The sequence below is a fragment of the Ambystoma mexicanum genome, chromosome 2q (genome assembly GCF_040938575.1).
Source record: "Ambystoma mexicanum isolate Mex_15411 chromosome 2q, UKY_AmexF1_1, whole genome shotgun sequence".
Taxonomy (NCBI): Eukaryota; Metazoa; Chordata; class Amphibia; order Caudata; family Ambystomatidae; genus Ambystoma; species Ambystoma mexicanum.
In genome coordinates this window covers 122866017-122886576 of record NC_090924.1, presented here as the reverse complement: position 1 = coordinate 122886576, position 20560 = coordinate 122866017, and the positions used below count along the sequence as shown (strand labels likewise).

General features: G+C 44.1%; 1 protein-coding gene across 6 annotated transcripts in view; it reads right to left on the bottom strand.

Moving 5' to 3' along the window:
* METTL22 (methyltransferase 22, Kin17 lysine) overlaps window positions 1-20560 on the bottom strand; it is a 711415-nt gene that overhangs the window by 671225 nt on the left and 19630 nt on the right. The window contains exon 2 of one of the 6 annotated variants that reach the window (XM_069647038.1): window positions 11320-11396. The exons of the other annotated variants lie outside the window; for them this stretch is intronic. The gene's annotated coding sequence lies outside the window, so the exon portion shown is untranslated. The remainder of the gene's footprint in view (window positions 1-11319; window positions 11397-20560) is intronic. 6 annotated transcript variants of the gene reach the window in all.

Here is a 20560-nt window from a genome sequence, read left to right as displayed (position 1 = left end):
AAGAATCAAGGAAAATCTAAATATGATCACATTTTATCGACTTATTTCAACGATTCCTTTACATCTGCATCATCTAAATGAGATGTTGTGATTGTGGTGGAAGCTTCGTCGTCTCCCTGAAACACAGTACTTGCGTTAATAGGGAAGAAAGTATAGCAAATGGAATCACGTTATATGATCACGCATGATGGAGCTGTCATTATCCATACCTCGTGCTGCTGAAGAATATCTATGGATGTTGCAAATGTAGTGCGCACTTCCGAAAGCTTCCGAAAGCTGTTGCGCCGATTCGTATACTTGAATGTCAGGCTCTGCATCAAGTGCAGGGGTTGACGCTCCATCAACTGCCTGAAACATAGTACTTGCATTAGTGAGGATTACGATTGTGAAAACATAACACACACCTGGGGTCAACAGCACAGGTACATATCAACGGCTAACCACGAATGAAACATTGTGTAGAACAATCAAATGACAAGAATTCCAGCTCTGATGATGCTCGATGGAGCTGTCAGTATCCATACCTCCTGATGTTGAAAAACATCTAGAAATGTTGTAGATGTGGCGGACGCTTCAGCATCTCCCTGAAAGACAGTACTTGCATTAGTATGGATAACATTAATTATAACTGAAAACAAACACCAGTGGACGATAACTAAGGTGTATATCAATTGGAAAGCAGTAACCAAACATTCGGTAAAATAATTACACGATAGAATAAAACGATTACTTTACATGCATAAAACAAGTATGTAGCGGATTAGCCTAGTAAGATTACCTGATACGCGCTAGAAGTGGTTGATAACTGCGACCACGTCAAGGATGTAGAATGTTCTTGCTTCAGATTCAAGGGATAGTCAAGAAGTTGTAAAGGTCAATTAATGATTGATAATGAAATGCCAATATTAAAAATAGCCATGTAAGCCGACAGAATACTTGAAAAATGCTCAATACAGCACAGTTCCCTGTCCCCATATATATATACATTGCGTTTGTGGGTTGTGAAATTGAAAAAGAATATATTGATAAATGTCATTATTCAAAAGACTATACACTCATATCAATATCGAAATTATTACAAGGGATAGAACACCTACAATATCAATTAATCCATTCGGCTACCTACACACTACCGCAAGACCTAAAGCTAAATCCGGACACTTGACTCACCGGTGGCGGAATGTGGACGAATAGAGTGGGAATAGCGTTTTCGCGCAATTTCCGTGTCGTTCGCCGTTTATTCTTCTTTGTTACCCAAGAAGTTGTGTACATGTCCAAGGAAAAGTGCCGGCTGCAGATGCGGTATCGATCACCCCTCTTGTCCTCTAAGACTTGTTGGACTCTACTTTCCAGCTCATCCAGTGGATATCCGCAATGTCTGACCCATTCTCTTATTCGATCAACAGTTTTCGGGAATACATGCATTGTAGTTCCTTCAGATTTCGCATGGGTCTTTGAAGGGCAACCGCTAATCGAACAGGCAGGCATTGTTGATAAATCTGAAAAGTAAATATCGACATTATTATACAATCTTCAAGAGTAAAGATTTGATACAAAAGTAAATGAATCATACAATGATCATGTTTTGGTCGCAGGAACTATACCAGTTCATTATGTGCTGCTTAGTATTTGCATAAATTGCAGAAATGTATAATTGATGTGACTGAAATCTGAACATGTGACTCGTCCCTTGGATGTTCTGTCTTGCACGAGAAGGAAACATGCTTACATTATAGACTGGACCCCCGAAGGATGCAATTCAATGACAATAGACACAGATGAAAATAAATAGATCTATTGATAGCATATCAATGGAAACTCAAGTGTATTGTGTACTCGAAAATAGATAGAAATTTAAAAATCTGCGAAATATGACCAGGATACATGGCCTTACCTTGACCAACAAACAGTTGGATTCAGCAAGCAGAGCAGTATGTTGCGGGAGAATAGGTGGATGGCCATAGGTAGCGCACTGATGGGTATGCTCGAAGCGGTCACAGAAGTTCACGGATAGCACGACGACGAGCAGATTAGCATAGATCTCAGTGGTTCCCAGGTAGCACGTTCAGGAGTTGACTTGCAAAGCACAAAGATGTTCTCATGAGACATATCGAGTGGTTTTTAAAGTATTAGAAACTGGGGTGTGTTTGTAAATTAATGACGTGTGTATGTCGTGGTATTAGGGGGGCGGCCTGCTTCAAGGGGAGGCCTGGCTGGAGACACGGAGTCTGAGGAGGCCATGTGACCGATGGCCCCTTGGCGTGGGACACCTTTTGAAGTGTACATGCAGTTTGGCACCTTGGCCTTTCGCGCCCCTGACAGCCCTCCATGCCAGCGCGCATGCACCGGCGTGAACCGCCTTTATATCAATATACAGTATATCGCCTTTATATCAATGATAGTATATCGTTGCTTATCAATAACAAATGCCACATACCAGAGATTCTTGTGAGCACAGACCCACACTTCAACCGGTGTATTATAATGGTCAAGACTGTATAATCCAATGGTAAATGTTAGTATAGATATATGTGTGACTTTTATAGAGACATAACCTACTGAAAGACTTTGAACAAGTGCGTTTTAGTGCATGCATTATCGAGAATATGTTATGTTAGCTTAGATAGATGACCACCCTGCTTCACAGCAACCAGACCTTCACCCATTCGGAGCACAGATGTCTGACGTCCATCCTTGAATGGAGAGACACTTGATTCATTGAAAAAATCGAGACAACCGTTGTTAAAATATATGTGGCGTTTTATTTTGTATCTTATTTTCATGACACAAAAATACAAGACTTTAAAGATTATACAGGTCAGGTTGCAGCACAGCGAGAGAAAATCCCCTCTACTGACCACTGTCACTCGGGAACGTTTCTCTAATGGCACGAACGGCACAGGCGGGTATCACTCTTCGAACGCGGTGTCCAAGCCTCCCGTGAAGCCACCATGTAAAGGAACGATAGGCCACCAGCCTGTACCACCTGTGAAAAGGAATGAAACAAACTGTTTTTAAATTACCAAGATAAGTTTAATAAACGTTTGTTGTCAATGACAATTCTTGTAACTAATGGCATTTTACACGGACAAATGATATCTAGACAATGCACACTATTCAACGACCTACATGCGTTACAATGATATGTAGATGTAATTTTGGATATAGTAGAAGACCATGAAATAGGAGTGGCATGACAAGCAGAGTATACTTACTCGTTACTCGGATTACGAAGACAAACAGTTGCTCGAAGTTTGTGAATAAGCACGATCATTATTCTCAACACGGCCCGTGTGAGGCAGGCTGCCCTGAAGTCTGGCAGCTCGGTGATGCATTGCGGTCGTGGCTCGCCTTCCGAAATGTAGGCCAGGCATCCCGGGTTTTCTCGGCAGCAGCAGTTCTCGTCCTCAATTGGCATTAGCTTGCACCGATTGCATGTGCACCAGGTGGAGACGCCGTCCATTCGACGAGGCCCAGGCTCTTCATCTGTTGATTCGTCCTGCCAACTGCCGTCCGAATCCCCATCGTTTTCGCGTGCTTCCCTTTCCAATAGTTCCTCCTCGGTATACTCGGGCTCGTACATGTAGGGCATTATTGTAGCCATTGTGTGTTAAACAAACTAAAATAATTTATAGCGGTGGTACTGGTATCTGTTCACACGGGCTACAAGCGGCAAAGGTAGCTGACCAGAGCACTGAAACGAGTCACAGAATACTCAAAGTAACACAGAGAGAGGAATGGAATCGAAAATCGGCTGCTGTGTGCTGTGAAACGGTCTGTTTATACTTATTGAGGAGAGAGGCGTCCTGCCATTTCCATGGCGACACGTCATTAGCTGAAGCGCAGCGAATGTTGACATGAGACGTGCTTTGGCATTGGGAAATGGGCGGTACGAGTCTGCTGATGACAGGCTCAGGGGCGGGGGAATTGATTTAGTGCTGCAAAAGCAGGTCAGCCAGGGCGATCGGGGAAAAGATAGGATTATCAGAAAATGGCAGCTCCCTGGTGCTTGTTTTCGCGTGCGTTTAATGGACGAAAACTCGGGTAAGGTCCATAGGAAAGTTTTCTAAAATCGAGCCACTTAGGCTTAAAAAAACATGGCCGACCCGTAGGGACAATAAAAAAATTTTACTAGACCATGCCTTTAATGCCAACAATACCAAATAAATACGAATCGTTCAATCCTTTTACACTAATGCAGTTAAAAATATACCCAGATGGGGTGTCCAGATTTTAGCATGTTAACTTCTTTAGTTAGATCCATTAAAATATTCACCTGTGTGATACTTCCAATGGTGTCTCCCACTTCTTTTTGGAATCTCACCACTGCTTGTGCAGTAAGCTGCCCTTGGTGATGCAATTAGGTCCCTCCTAGTGTCAATGATGCCCTTTTGATTATCTCTATGTGTAGAGCGTTCTATGGATAAAAGTTCACAATTTGTGGTAAACTGTCTCCCCAGTTATTGTATTATAGAAATTTTAGAGACTTTATTGCTTACCTATCTACTTGGTTGTTGATGAATTAATGTTGGCTGAATATTGCCCTTCGTGATCACTATTCGGAATTTGGTTCATCTGAATACTCCTTTAGTTCTAAGGGAAAAAAATCCTTTATCACTATATTGTCCTCTTAAAAATGGGGGGGGGTTTACTTAAGGTCAATGGCATCATACATGTAAAGCTCTATTTTCTATCTCCAGTATTTACCTTGTCAGACAGAAGTCTCTGTTTCTCTCACTCCCAAGCGCCAAATTCTGCAGCTTCGCGTGCGAACGGCCGCAAAATGTCCGCCGTTCTATTTATTTACGTTCTATGTGTGACGTCATTACGTGATAACGCGATGACGTCACACGCACCAATGTTCTGTCTTAGTTCAATGTGTTTGTTCGATGTGTTCATTGTTTATATTAATATCTCATGGTTTGTCGACCTGCATGGGTGATATCATCACATGCCGCTGTTCTTAGTTGTGGCTTTGTCCTTTAAGGATGGTTTAGAAAAGGCCCTTGTGGTGTCATTAGGCAAATTACTGTATGATGGGTAATACCATATTTTATCACCAGGGGTGTCTCAAGTTAATTATGAGATCATAAATGTGCTCACAATTTGTTTGACCATTTCTTGACAATGAAGATGAAAGTATATCCAATCATTAGACATTAGTCATAATGTGTTGTTCGTTCTCTTCTGTTCATTCTGAATTGTATATATAATGAATTGTATATATAATGTATTCCCGTTCATCTCCACAATGTTATCACATTTCAATATAAATCGTGTCCATTTTTTCATTTGAACTATACTTTTTTCATAGATATTATATACAGTCAGAATAGATACACATTTCAGTACTTGATACTTTCTTGGACTCACCAGTTACTTTACAGACCTTATTTATATCAATTTGTACTGTAATCTAAGTTGTTAATAATACTTTTTATCTATGATCCACCCCCATTCCAGATCCATTTGGTTTTTATGGTGGTCTATATTGCATGTATTCTACATACAGATTCACTTTCCTTTTGTTCACAGAAATACCCCAAGGTTGTATTCTTCATTCATACCCCTAGGTGACATGGAGTCCAATTTCTCAATCCAATATATCTCTCTCTGATTTAATTTTTTAGTATGATTTCCCCCACGTGGAGATCTTTTTACTACTTCCAAAATGATAACCTTTAGTTGTGAAATGTTGTGTTTGTTCTCATTAAAGTGGCGTGCAACTGTCGTATATTCTTAGTTCTAATGTTGCTCTTATGTTCATGCCAACGTTCCTTGGCTTTTCTGTTCGTTTGACCAATGTAAAATATTCCACATGGACAACTAAGTCCATAGATCACAGATTTTGTGTCGCATGTGGCATAATCCCCAAGTTTAATCCTCATACCATTGTATGGATGTCGTACATGGATGCCTTTGATTATGTTGTTGCAATGTCCACAATTTAAACACGCGAAGGTTCCTGTTTTTCTTGTTTGTAGAGACATCTGTTTCTCTTTCGGTGGTCTTTCAGCATGTACTAGCTGATCTTTAAAATTCTGGCCTCTTTTGTATGCTATGATTGGTGGTTTAGGGAACAATTTGTTCAACTGTTGGTCCATTTTAATAATTCTCCAATTCTTCTTGATCATCCTGGCGACATGATGGCTTTGTCCCGAATATCTTAAGGCATATATGAATGGTGTTTCATTTGATTTCACTCTTGGAGTGAGTAATTCTTCTCTTGTTAATCTCTCCGTTTTCTCTCTGGCTCTCTCTATGATATTGTTTGGGTATCCCCGTTTTCTGTATTTCTCAGTCATGGTTAGATTTGCTTCTTCCAATGTTGTAGGTGTTGATATTATACGCTTCAAGCGTAGAAATTGGCTGTATGGTAGATTGTCTCGTAGGTGTTCTGGGTGGTGACTCAGATAATGTAGTGAATTGTTTACATCTGTTTTCTTATGGTATATGTTCGTTATTATGCCTTGTGGTCCTATCTCCAATTCAACGTCCAAAAAATGTAATTTGGGTGTACCCACTTCCATGGTAAATTTTATTCTTTCGTGAATTGAGTTCAGGAAGTCTAAAAATAAGTCGACATATGTCCTTGTTCCTCTCCAGACCACAAAAATGTCGTCTATAAATCTCTTCCAAATTACCAGGTTGGACATCCATCTTTGTTCAGTTAATATTCGAGTGCTCTCCAAGAAGTACATGAATAAGTTTGCATATGCGGGTGCCATTGATGACCCCATGGAGGTGCCTGCTGCTTGTATGTAAAATTGATTACCATATCTGAAGTAGTTATTGACAAGTATGATCTTACTTAGTTCCAATAGGAAGACTTTATTCGCTGTGCATTCGTTGGTGTTAACTAGCATCCATTCTAACGCCTCCAGTCCATCTTGGTGGGGAATTGAGGTGTATAGACTTTGTACATCAAAAGATAATAGTGTATCGTCTTCCCTGATTTCTGGTAAGTTCTTCAGTATGTTTAGGAAATCCGTGGAATCTTTCAAATACGTCGTAGTGGTCTGGACTAATGGTTGTAAGGCCTTATCTACATAGACTGCCAAGGGGTTAAAAATACTATCAGTTCCTGCTACTATTGGACGTAGTGGTGGTGGTTGTTGGTTCTTGTGTATTTTAGGCAATCCGTAGAATACCGGTGTTATTGGAAATTCTTTGGTGAGAAATTTCTTGGTCTTCTCAGAGATCCATCCCTCCTCTGTAGCTTTCTCCAATGTTGTTTCGATAATGTCCTTTATTTGTTTAGTGGGGTCTTGTGTAACCTTGATATAGGTTCCTTCGTCATTTAGTAATTCTTTAATTCCATTGTCATAATATGTTGTATCCATTATGACTATTGCCCCACCCTTATCAGCTGGTTTCAGAGTTAAACTCGCATCATCTGCTAATTCTTTAATTAGTTGGCTTTGGTGTCTTCTGATGTTGTAATTCCTAGTTTTATTGAAGCTGACCCTCTTGAGGTCCTTTTGCATTTGTTCCTCGAACATTCTTATTCCAATGCTATTCACCTGTGGGTCGAAGGTACTCTTTGGTTTTATTTCCAGATATTCATGTGGTACCGTTGGTTCCCCCATCGTCGTGTTAGTATCGAAAAATACTTTCAATCTCATTTTTCTGGTTAATCTGTGTAAATTGACCTTCTCTTCTAATAAACTAGAGTTCTGTGTGGGTATAAAGGACAATCCTAGATTGAGAATGTCTAGTTGTTCTTTGGTTAATGGTTTGCTCGAAATATTAATCAGTAGTTGTTCGGTTTCTTTTTGGGTCTTAGATTTCTTTTTGCCTCTTCTCGCTGTCTTCCTTCTAAAAAAGAAGAAGAATAAGGTTCGGTGCTTGAACTTATTTCTGATCCACTTGTTGACCGAGATCGGCTACGGCGAGGGTTTTGAACACAGCATTGTGCAGCTGTGGATGCTGTTTGCATTCTTTTTGGGAAGAGATTACCAGGCACAGAAATCGGAGTTCAGGAGTTTGATGGGAGATCGCGTTGATTCTCTTTGAAATTAGGTGCGCATGCTCTGGATTTGTTTGTCCAGATTTCTTTGAATAAGTTTTGTTTTGAAAAATGTATGCATATATTTTGCCAGGCTAAAGAACACGTTTTTTTAAAGATGTTTGAAGTTGGTGATAATGACACGCGTTGTGAGGATTTGTTTGTTGAGAAAACACCCAGAGGGTTAGATAATACAATGATAGAGAGTAACTGTTAACTGTGCTCAGAGAGGCACAGCTCCACCTCACTGATGAGGCCCAACAAGGCTGAAACACGTGAATGGGGTTGCTGTTGGTACTCTTGTTCAGAAGGGAATTGCCATAGCACTGGTGCTGGACTGCCCATGTGGGTGGGACAAAGACTGATATGCAAATGAATATTTCCCATCTGTGAAAGGTACAGTGAGCAAAAAGCAATGGCTGCGCACTCTCAACGTGCGAAAAAAAACACAGAACAGGTTATCATGCCATGTTCTTTCTGGAAAGGGGCACCTGCCACCTTTTTTGAAAGACATTTATAGGCCCTGCAAGAGTGAGAACTGCTGAGACCTACCGCATGAGAAGTAGCAGGGAAAATATAATGCCTGTCTCTGCAATTGGCGCTCTACAATGGGCAACAATGGACATGTGTACACTAACTGTCCATGTAGAGGCTGAGCATAGCAACGCGCCACAGGCGCACAATTTCTTACTTGACAACATTAAATCCTCACTCGAAAATGGCTTGTTTCGAGTGCAAATTATGAAGACTGTTTTAAGTATAACACTAAACGCATTTTGAGTAACGAGAGAGAGGGAAGGACAATGCCTGTGTTATCTAAACTGGTTATGCACTACACCCTGATCTCTAGTCTGAGCCATTGTAATGCACACTGACAAATCCTTAGATGTCGTCACTTATCCCTGAGTAGGGGCCCCTTCCCATGAGGCCAGGGAGGTGAGGCTGTTACCCGATAGTCCCCCTGGGGGTGTTACTCTACAGGAGAATCTAATAGGGAGAGACTCCTCCTCTAGGGACAAGGACAACCATCTAAATGAAACACGGTATGAAACCCCTCACCCAAATATCCCTAGCCCTAAATCCTGTTTCACATACCACCCCTCCATACCACAGACATCCATGTATCTCTGTAAAACCCAACACTCAACCTGCACCAGGATGAGTAAGAGTAGAGACTACCCAAAAGAAACATCCTTGGCTCACACTGGGACGAAGAAGAGCAATGACTACCAAGAACGAATAAAATGGGCGAGTACTGGGATGAGGAGGTGGTGCAGAGCGCTACCGACTATTCCTAGAAGCTCCAATGAGACTTCTAGTGGTTTGCTAACTCCCATTGGAAAGGCACATGTACAAATAGAGCAATGACTACAAAAGATTCAAAGCCGGCAAGCGAGGACAAGCAGGAAGAGCGGGACCCAAGACGCCCGTCTGCCGGTAGAGACAATCATGACAGGTCCACCGTGAGCGGACCAACGGAATAGGAGGAAGAAAAGGCATTCAGCTGACCGAGGGAGCTGGAACATGCTTTCAGCTGGAAGAGCACAGCCCAAGAAGGAGAGAATGCTACAGTGCCACCGCAGCCGCTTCAGAAGCAGCCCGAGAGGGGAGGCGGAGAAGCCCACAACCGACCAGAAAGCACTGGCAATTGCCCTGCTGGGTTGCCGTGACGGTTCATCAGACATCAGAAGGTTTAAAAGTGACAAAGAACGGGCCTGGGACCTGCACCCAATAACTAATAGCCTCCTGAATTATCTTCTTTGTGGCAGTACCTGGCAGGGAAGTGAACCAGGTCTGCCAGAGCAGGAAGGGGAAGAAAGGCCAGGGGAAGGGCTACATTCCCTCTGGTGTTGTGAACCGTGATAAAGAGCTTCAGAAAAGCTAGGGGAAGGGAAACATTCCCCCTGGTGTTGTGAACTGTGAAAGTAAGACAAACGAGTGTGAGAACAAAGCCAAGGAAGACCAGGGGAAGGGAGTAATTCCCCTGGCTTTGTGAAATCGTGAAACCAATTGAAAGTCCAGGGGAAGAAAGGCATTCCCCTGGCTGTGTCTGGAGAACCCCATCGTGCGCCTGGCAGCAGGAGAAGGAAGGCATTCTCCTGGTGATTAAGTTTACAAAGAGAATCAAGACGGTGATCCAGGGGAAGGAAGGCATTCCCGCGGGAGAGAAGAAATAATAAACTTTTAATGCAAAGCCAGCAATTCTTTATGTTGAAGTATTGAAGTCAAGGGAAGGGAGTCATTCCCCCTGGTGCTGGAAAACCAAAGAACAAGGCACCTGGAGAAGGTAGGTATTCTCCAGGAACCCAATAGTGAAGAAGCAACTATGGGCAATGAGGGATGCTGATAATTGAACTGGAACTTTACCTTTGAATTGAATTGAGAACTATACTGCTTTATGACATTACAACCTGGAACTTTGTTTTGTGCCTTGGAAAGGGATTGAGACCTGGGGAAGGGAGTTATTCCCTCGTGTAAAGAGCGCACTTAAGAACTGGAATTGTGGTCCGTTGTCCAGAAGAGAGCCATTCTTCTGCACCAAGAAGATTAACTACTTCATTATTTTAGTTATAAGCGTAAGGGATAGAAATAGTTTTTTGACACATAGCGGTGGACTCCTGATTTACATGGACATCCAGACTGAATCCTTAGTATTTTAGGGAAACCCCTCTCAGAGTTAAGGAGAGGTAGGTCTACTCTTTATTTCTGCCAACAACCGTGCCACATGTGCGTCAGTCTCCTCCTTCTACACTCTTTTGCTCAAAACATATTTCGACTGCAAGAGCAAAAGTGTTAGAACCATCAGGGTTTTGGGCTGCTAACTCCGAAGGAGCCCCTGATCAAAACTACCAATTTGTTTATCTTTTCAAAAGAGTTCTGTAATACAGCCTTTTTGCCACACAGAATATTATTTCTGCAAAAAGGGAGCACAGCCCTACAATAATTGCTCAGTGGACCCATTTCTCAAGATCCTATGCAACGGACCACCTACTTGACTTTTTGCACTTTCAGCTTTCCAGCTGTTCACCCACCTAGTCAAAAGCTTTAAAGGACTAGAACGTGGTGGATAACACAATAACTAAATATGTAAATAAATTCCATAGCAAGTTGAAGTTTTCCTATTAGTAGCTTACTGGTTACAGGTGAAGGAAGCTGCAATGCCATCAAAATGAACTTAATGAATGTATGGGTGCGTGGCAGACAAATTGATATGCAGGTGGCTAATGAAAGTGGAAATAGGCTACAATAAACTAAGGATTAAAGAACATTTCTTTGATTTAAAGCACACAGCACGTTCAAGGCCTGCTTACCAAAAAGAACGTCCTGTGTACTGCCCTTGAACCCTCACAGGTTCAGAAAGTCCTTAATAACTCCAGAAGGGGATCATCTGTGAAAACAGATTTAAACTGAATTCCAAAATACATCAATGAAAGAGGACCATACTTCAACAATTCGCCAAAATACTTGCAGAATGCAATTACCTTGAAAACAAGACATTATTGTGGTTTTCTTACACTATTAGAGTATTACAGTGAAAAGGGGTATTCTGTCCATTGGCGAGGCACCATAAGAAGTTTAACAGAGTCAAACATTGGTGCCGATTGTTCTTAATGCTTACTTGAAATCCATCAAAACTCTACGACAAGCCTAAAACATAACACTATGGTGTCTTTGATCGGGACATTATACACTACATTTAATATTACAGGGATTGGATTAACAAAACAATAGGCTGATCCTGGCACAGGCACATACACTGCCTTCCTTGTGCGGAAACCCAGAGCTTTGCACTACATTATGAAAAACAAAACCAACAGCTCCTGATGACACACAGAGTAATCAAAAGCAGGATGGCAACAACAAAATGACCATGGACATTTTTCAAACACTAGTATTTACCCTACAAAACTGGACAGATAACATTCTTCTGATCACGGATTCCTCTGTGGGGGTGGACAGATTTTACACCAAACTTCTTTCGGCTGTAAATACAATGGCACCAGCTAAGCTGAGTGTTGTGGCTTGGCAAGGAAGATTCAGACTCAATCTTGCAGGACTATGTTGATTTGGTATCAGCTTAATTACTCCCATGAACAACAGTTGCATTCACTGTCCTGCTTAACTGCCGATAGCCCCTTTTGAAGGTAGCTACTGGATTCAGCTGCCCTTGTTTATGTGGGGCTTTATCCCTATAGCACTCTCCTAGCCTCATCTCGTTTTTCTGTCTTCTCTCGCACATCGCCTGTGCCTGTGCTTCGGGGTTGGCTGGGAGGGGGCAGTCTCCAGAAATCAGAGCCAGAGCCGCTCCGCGAGACTAGCTCTTCACAGAACTCCTTTTCTTAAAAAGCAGGATGTCCTACTCCATTATGAAATCCCGATACTTCACTGGTTTACTTCTTTCACGCTGGGAGGAAAGATTTCCCTTAAGTGCAATTTTCCCTCCATTTGTGAACCCCCTCAAACCTCTTGCTTTTGTTCGGCTTACCTAACCTGACTTTCCAGTGGAGCCCAGCCTACAGCTGCACTTCTCTGGGCTTTGGCTCATTTGTTATGGGGAAACTGACACGTCCTTCAGGCTGTCAGTACTGAGAAACTATATTCCCTTAGTCTTCGACTATGTTGCCATTTCTTGGTATCTTTTTTCCTATGTTCAAGTACCTTACAGTACCGCGCATAGGGGTACTTTTGTTTTATGGCCCTAGCCACCCTCTAAGGATGTTTTACAAGTGTGCCTAGGATGAACTAGTGGCAGTCATTTACTTTTAAAGTATTTTCCAATTTGTTTTTATGGACTATACCGCGTTTACCACTTTTGGCCCAAGACTGGTCAGTGCTGAAAATGGCTGTGCCGTGAAGTCTTTTGTTCTGACCTTTGGCCATTTTGTCCCTTTACCTTCCCCCCCAGGTCGAGAGATCCAGGTATTCGATATTTGGGCTTGCAGCATCCCGTGAAAACTGCATCTTTTGCGGGCTTGTGCATGTCACGTGTGCTAGTGCCCAGGAAGAGGGTTGGGACGGTCTGATCCCAATCCACACTACTGGTGCCAGTATGTCTGTTAGGTCTGAATGACTGGAACCACCGTGGGCCACGATTGGCTCACGTATGGCATGCATGCAAGAGAGCAGATCATCCATTGGCTATCTGAGATTTGTGTGCAAACCAAATCTTGGATAAGAGAAGGGGCTCTGCATCCATTCCAGGTCGATTTACTGAGGTTCACACGAACCTCATAAGGAACCAAGTATCCAAAACAAGAAAGCAGACTCGAGGAACCGCTGGTGACGTGCTTGGAAGGTTTGGCACCCTGACCCCGCTGTTGTCCCATCGGACCCCTGTTTCTTCACCGAAACAAGAAGGCCTGCAACCGCGCTTCACCCCTTTGGAGTAGTGGGAACAACTACTCTCGGCATCTCCTACTTACCCTCACAAAAAGCTGCTTCAGAAGTGTCCATGGCCATGCAGTGAACTGACCAGTTCGAACCCAGAGTATATCACATAAACGCTGCTATCCTGAGTTGAGACTCAAGACTTTGGGAATCGCTAGCTTGTGGTCCTGGGACCTCTCCCGCTAAAACTTGTCGTCTTAGCTCCTCTGGGACGCGATGTACGAGAGTGCACCACGCCGCAAGCATCTGCGGTCCTTGAGTCGCACCACAGTGGTGACCATCGCTGAAAGTGCCTGTTCCTGCCAACAATGTCCCGGGATGTGCTGCACCGGAACTATCCTTCTCCTTTCTTCGAGAGCTGAGTAAAGGCTACTGTCCCGCCACGGGCGATCGTCTCATCCAGCAGCCGCTGAGAGCTGGAGCATCCTGAAACTGCAGGGTTAACACCTATGAGCAAAGTGGGCTAGACTGCCAAAGTTTTGTCTGGACTGTGTTGAGGGTTGCTGAGTACTTTCGTAATTTACAGGTGGCCCCCGGGAACATCCATCCCTTTTTACGCACGAGTATCCCTCAAAAGATGCTCACCTTGGCTCGGATAGCTTGCGCTCTGCAGCTATTCCCGGACTCAAAGTCACTATCTGCAAGGGTAGACCCTTTTCTAGGAATAGGAACTTATTCTTCATTGCCTCAAGCTCCTTCCTAAGCAGCTCCAGCCCCTTGAAGGGAACCCACTTTTTCGTTTACGCAAGACCGCGCGTTAATGCACAAATGTACTTTGAGCGCTAGGCTCCTCACTTCGTATGGCTGGACTACCTAAGTTAGGGATTGTTGATGAAGGACTGCCTAAACTGATATATGTGCCGAACTAACCCCTTTCTGTTGCAGGTTGTGGTTATTTTCCTCCATCATCAGCCTTAGGCTGATCGTATTATTGTATGTATGTTAGATAGTGAATAAGCGTGTGTGGTAATTGTTTTCTTGATAACTGTAGTTTGTGTTTTTATTATAAAGGCCTATAATAAATTATTTTAAAGGCCTATAATAAATTATTTTTGATATACATCTGTCTAAGGGTAATCTATGGAGTTTTACTGTGTGTGTTCATTGTGGGCTTTCAGTCACTCTCACCCCTCCTGAGACTTAGTGTTGACCGCCTGCCAAGCTAACGTAGATTGGTCTGGTTTGTCCAGAAGGTTCCCCTGTTCCACTAAACTAGGGAGGCCTCCTAAACGTCTGTCCACCAGGTCAGAGTTTAGAAATCCATCTTAACATATTGGTGGCAGTGGTGGGATAAGATCGAAGGTACCCAGTGTTGCGCACTGGTGAAATACTGAGGTTGTACTTACACAGAAAACACAGTCACCTCAGTTTACATTTAACTGTAAGCCACCTGCCTCACGTATGATATATGGAAGCAATTGCGAACATATCCTTCAGTGCTTCAAAATCTGAAACGCTTAGAAAGATCTGTGCTGAAAGAGGCTTGTCAGCCTCCGGCACAAAAGCTGAAATGATCCAAAAGATCATGGAATGGCAGGAAAGCCAGATCTCAGCTTGTCCCTCTGATGACAGTGCAGAAGGCGCCGGGACTGCTCTCAGTAACTGTGCTGACAGGACTGTTGCTGCCTTCATCGAAGAGACATGTGATCAGGATGATTTAGAGTCCAATGCTTCTTTTGCTGGCTCTGAGGATGAGGCTCTGCTGGAATTCAAAAGACAAGAGCTGCTGTTTAAGTAGAAAGAGCTTGAACTCCACATGGCTAAGCTAGAACTGGAGAAAGCAGAGAAACACGACAGGGGTCACCAGTTGGAGCTTGCTAGGATACAAGCTGCCAATGGCTCCTCTGGAGAATCTGGTAATGGGTCTAGCTACTCCTCTTATCTACAGGTCCCAAAAGATCTACTTAGTGTGTATGATGACAAGAATGACATCATGAATTGGTTGACTGCATTTGAGGATGCATGTGAAGTGCAAGAAGTGGATGCTGATAAGATTGCGTGGTTGCTCAGTCGACTACCCCATTCTGGCTACAATGCAATTATGGAAATGTCTAAGGCTAACAGAAAAGACTTTGCAAAATGAAAGCAAACTCTCTTCTTAAAGTTTGGGAAGACTCCTGCCCAATACTTGAAACGATTCATAGATTACAAAAACAAAGAAGGTAATACTTGGGTCTCATATGTAACTGATTCCTTGAAAAACTTGACTGGCTGGGTGGAAGGTTACAAGGTCACCACCTTTGAGGGTATGGTTTGTTTAATCATGCTTGAACATATTTTTGCTTCTTGTTCCCCTGAACTTAAGCAGCACTTGGCTGATTAAAATGAGATAGATCCTAAGATGTTAGCCACTGCAGAAGATGTATGGGTGTCACACAAAGTGCCCAATAAGGATACGCCTGCTTCTGGTAAGCAGGAAAAGGGGAAAAAGCACAAAGATAAGGAGAGTGTGATAAGACTTCCTCCCAGAAGGGCCGCAAAAATTATAACAAGGGTAAGTCACATGAGAATGTTCAGAATAGTGGGACTCATCCTCCCAAGCATAATTCTGGTTACAGTAAGCCTCCCTATGTCCCAAGACCCAGAGGATATTGTGAGGCATGTGGAGCAAGTGATCACATGAAGGGGGACCCCATATGTAAGGTCAAAACCTTGGGGGTCCACCCTGTGAGTCTGGCTTCCCCTCATATTAGGAGTAAGACATGATCACAGGGGCATCCTTCTCTTCAGACTCCTTCCCCAGTGGGATAGAATCTGAAGTAGTCTTAGTAAACCTGGGTTCCTGGGAGCCTAGAGTCTCAGAGTCTTATGCTAGCATTCTGGATAATACAAAGCACTGCTTTAAGGACACTGTGCTAATCAATGGAGTTGACACTCCTGCCCTTAAGGATAGTGGGGGCAGCAGAACTGTGGTGGATTCCACATTGGTAAACCAAGAAGAGCTTGCCAGAGCTACCTTGATGCTCACCAAGTTAGCTGATGGCCCCCCCTCTCAAATTCCCAGTAATGACTGTAAATCTAACCATTAATGGTACACTAGTCAGGATACCTGTGTGTGTACAGAGGCAAGTCCCTGGAAAGGTTCTGCTGGGAAATGAATTCAGAGACTTGGGTCTTGTGGGGGACACAGCAGAAAGACTATGCACACGATCACAAACAAAAGGCTGCCCTGGCCAAGTCCAAGGCTGAGCCAAAGCCAAAAGGGGAAGCCCAAGGCTAAGGGAGTCAAGAAACTCAGAAGAGGGAAAGAAAATATTCCCCCTAACTCACCTACCACTGAAGTGGAGGTAGTTGGCCAAGCACCCGAACCTGACGAGGAAGAGGTGCTGCCTGAAATTCTTAACCCACATGACCATCCTGAACTCCAATGTTTATTGGTTTAAGGTGGTCCTGATAGGGAAGAGTTTAGTAAGGGCCAACTTAAGTGCCCATCATTAGAAAGTCTAAGGAGACAGGCCTGTTCCCGGCTTGAGGGATAACCTCATGGGAAACATAGGATTTATTGGGAAGGTGTGCCCACAGAGTCTACTGAAGGTGATCATAGGAGGTTGGTGATCCCCCTTCAAGTAAGACCCTTCCTCCTACAGCTGGCACATGAAGTTCCTCTAGCTGGTCACCTTGGGGTCATGAGAACCAAGCCGAGGCTATCCATTAATTTCTACTGGACCAAGATGGGCCATTGTAGGTGTTGTGCCACTTGTCATATTTCCTTTAAGAGTAGTTCAACAATCCAAGCTCCATTGGTGCCACTCCCTTTGGTTGGGGTGCCATTTGAAAGGGTAGGGATTGACATTTTTGGTCCCCTTTACCCTCAGACATCCTCTGGCAATAGGTCGACCCTGCCACCAGATATCCTGAAGACATCACATTGAAGACTGTGGCTGCCAAGTCAGTTGCAAAAGCATTGCTAGGCATTTTTACTAGGGTAGGCTTCCCTAAAGAAGTTGTGTCAGACAGAGGCAGCAACGTTATGTCTAACAACATGCAAGCCATGTGGCAAGAGTATGGGGTCACTTATAAGTTCTCATCAGGTTAATACCCACAAACAAATGGCTCAGTAGAGAGGTTTAATAGAACTCTCAAAAGCATGATTGGGGCTGTGAAAGAATCTCAATGGAGATAATGGGATCTCCTGTTGCCATGCTTACTTTTTGCCTACAGAGAGGTACCTCACGAGGGTGCAGGTTTCAGCCCCTCTGAGCTTCTTTTTGATCACCCTGTTAGGGGACCAATGGCCATAGTCAAGGAAGGGTGTGAGCTTCCAACTCCTTCGATCACTACCAATGTAGTGGACTACGTGTTCGGTTTAAGGAAGGGAATTGTCCTTCTGATGGCTCAGGCCAGTGATAAGTTGAAGGCACGTCAGCCACTGGTGAAACATTGTTATGACCAGAAGGCTTCACTTATTCACTTCACCCCAGGCCAAGAAGCCCTGATAATTAATCCTATAAGACCTAGTGCCCTACATGGTAAAGGGTCAGGCCCTTACACAGGTATCGAGCAGCTGGGTGAGGTGAACTATTTAGTGGACCTTAGGAGACCTGGCCAGGCCCCCAAAGTGTTCCACATATAGGCTGAAGACTCATCTTTAGGGTTGAAATAACAGCACTACCTTTGGCATCATTCAGAGAAGAGGAATTCCAACCTCTGCCTGACTTGTTCCCAGGTAGCCCTTCAGATGGCTCCATTGAGGGTGTCCATGTGGCCCCTCACCTGAGTCATAGCCAGCAAGAGGAATTAAGAACTTTGCTTAGGCAGTTCTCTCTTGTTCCCATGGACTCCTGGTTTGGCACCTTGGTGCAAACACGAAATTGAAAAAGGGGAAAGTGTACCTACCAAAGGTAGGGGGTACAGGATGTCAGATAAGGTGAGATCTTACATAAAGATGGAGGTCAACATGATGTTACATCTTGGGGTGATTGAACCCTCTAGTGTCCATGGTCCAGTCTTGTGGTTCTGATGCCAACAGCAGGTACCTTTGAGCGGAGGTTCTGTGTGGATTACAGGTCTCTGAATGCTGTCACCAGGACAGATCCTCACCCCTTGCCTAGAACTGATGACCCGGTGGATACCTTGAACGCCTCCAAGTACCTCAGCACATTTGACCTCACAACAGGGCATTGGCAAATAGCCCTAGCAGAACATGTCAAGGAGAAGACAGCATTCTCAACCCCTCAGGTTCTTTACCAGTTCAGGCTAATGCCCTTTGGATTAAAGAATGCACCTGCTACTTTTCAAAGGCTTGTGAATCATGTCCTAAATGGGTTGGAGGAATTCTGCTTAGCACATCTGGATGATATAGAAGTCTTCAGTGCCGCCGGGAAGAACATGTGAAACACCTGGGAATAGTATTCCAGACTCTTCAGAAGGCCCACTTGACCATAAAGGACAGTAAGTGCCAGATTGGACAATGGTCTGTGGTCAACCCTGGGCATGAAGCAGGTGGAGGGAGGATTCAGCCTTTACCCAATAAAGTACAAGAAGTAGAAGACTGGCCTACCCGCACTACACAAACTTCTTCACTGGGTACTATCAAAACTTCATGGCAGACTATGGCACCATAGCTGCCCCTCTGACTGCTCTCACAACTGCAAAGAAACCCAGGAAGGGCTCGCCTGAGGAGTGTGAGAAGGCCTTCAATGGCTTAAAATGTTTCTTGTTCCAGGTCCCTGTTCTCAGGGCCACTGACTACAAACATGCTTTTATTGTGCAGACAGATGCCTCCAACACTGGGGTAGGTGCTGTACCATCACAGGTAGATGAGAAAGGCAAGGAACAACCAATTGGATTTATTAGTCACCAGCTTAAGGACAGAGAACTCAGATAGTCCACTAGAGAAAGAATGTTTCTCTGTCGTGTGGGCCCTAAGGAAGCTGAGGACCTACATCTCTATGGGACCCATTTCACTGTGCAAACTGACCATAAGCCCTTAAAGTGACTAATGAACATGAAGGGAGAGAATCCAAAGTTGCTCATGTGGTACATGTGGTACATAAGCCAGCAAGGGTTTGACTTCACCGTTGAGCACAGGGCAGGTGTCCAACATAGCAACGCTGATGGGTTGTCCAGAATGTTTAGTAGACCTTAACATGAGAAGACTCATCCAGGGGTGGATTAAGTCCCCCTGTCCTAGGTCTGGGAGGGGCGAGTGTTAGGAAAGATTTCCCTTAAGTACAATTTTCCCTCCATTTGTGAACCCCCTAAACTTTTTGCTTTTGTTCGGCTTTCCTAACCTGACTTTTGCAGTGGAGCCCAGCCTTCAGCTGCACTCCTCTGGGCTTTTGCTCATTTGTTTTGGGGTACGGACACGTCTTTCGGGACTGGGAATCTATGTTTCCCTTAGTCTTCGACTATGTTGCCATTTCTTGGTAACTTTTCATCTATGTGCCAAGTACCATACAGCACTGCGCATAGGGGTCCTTTTTGTTTTATGGCCCTAGTCACCCTCTAAGGATTTGTTGGTGTTTGTACAGGTATGCCTAGGACAAATTGGTGGCAGCAGTTAGTGGCCAGTGCCAAAAATGGCTGTGCCACAAAGTCTTTTGTTCTGTCCTTTTAGCCATCTTGTCCCTTTACCTTCCCCCAGGTCGAGAGACCCGGGTATTCCTTATTTTGGCATGCAGCCTCCTGTGAAAACCGCATCTTTTGCAGGTTCCTGCATTTCACGTGTGCTAGTGCCCAGGAAGAGGGTTGGGACTGTCTGATCCCAATCCACACTACTGGTGCCATTATGTCTGGTAGACCTGAATGACTGGAACCACCATGGGCCACAATTGGCCCACGTCTGGCGTGCATGTAAGAGAGCAGATCTTCCATTGGCTGTCTGAGATTTGAGCGAGAACCGAATCTTGCATAAGAGAAGGGGCTCTGCATCAATTCCAGGTCGATCTACTGAGGTTCACACCGAACCCCATAAGGAGCCAAGTATCCTTAACAAAAAAGCAGACTTGAGGAACCACCAGCGACGTGCTTGAAAGGTTTGGCACCCTGACCCCGCTGTTGTCCCGTTGGACCCCTGTTTCTTCATCGAACCAAGAAGGCCTGCAAGGGCGCTTCGCCACTTTGGAGTAGTGGGAAAAACTACTCTCAGCATCTCCTACTTACCCTCGCAAAGAGCCTCTTCGGAAGTGTTCCTGGGCCAGCCAGTGAACTGACTAGCTCCAA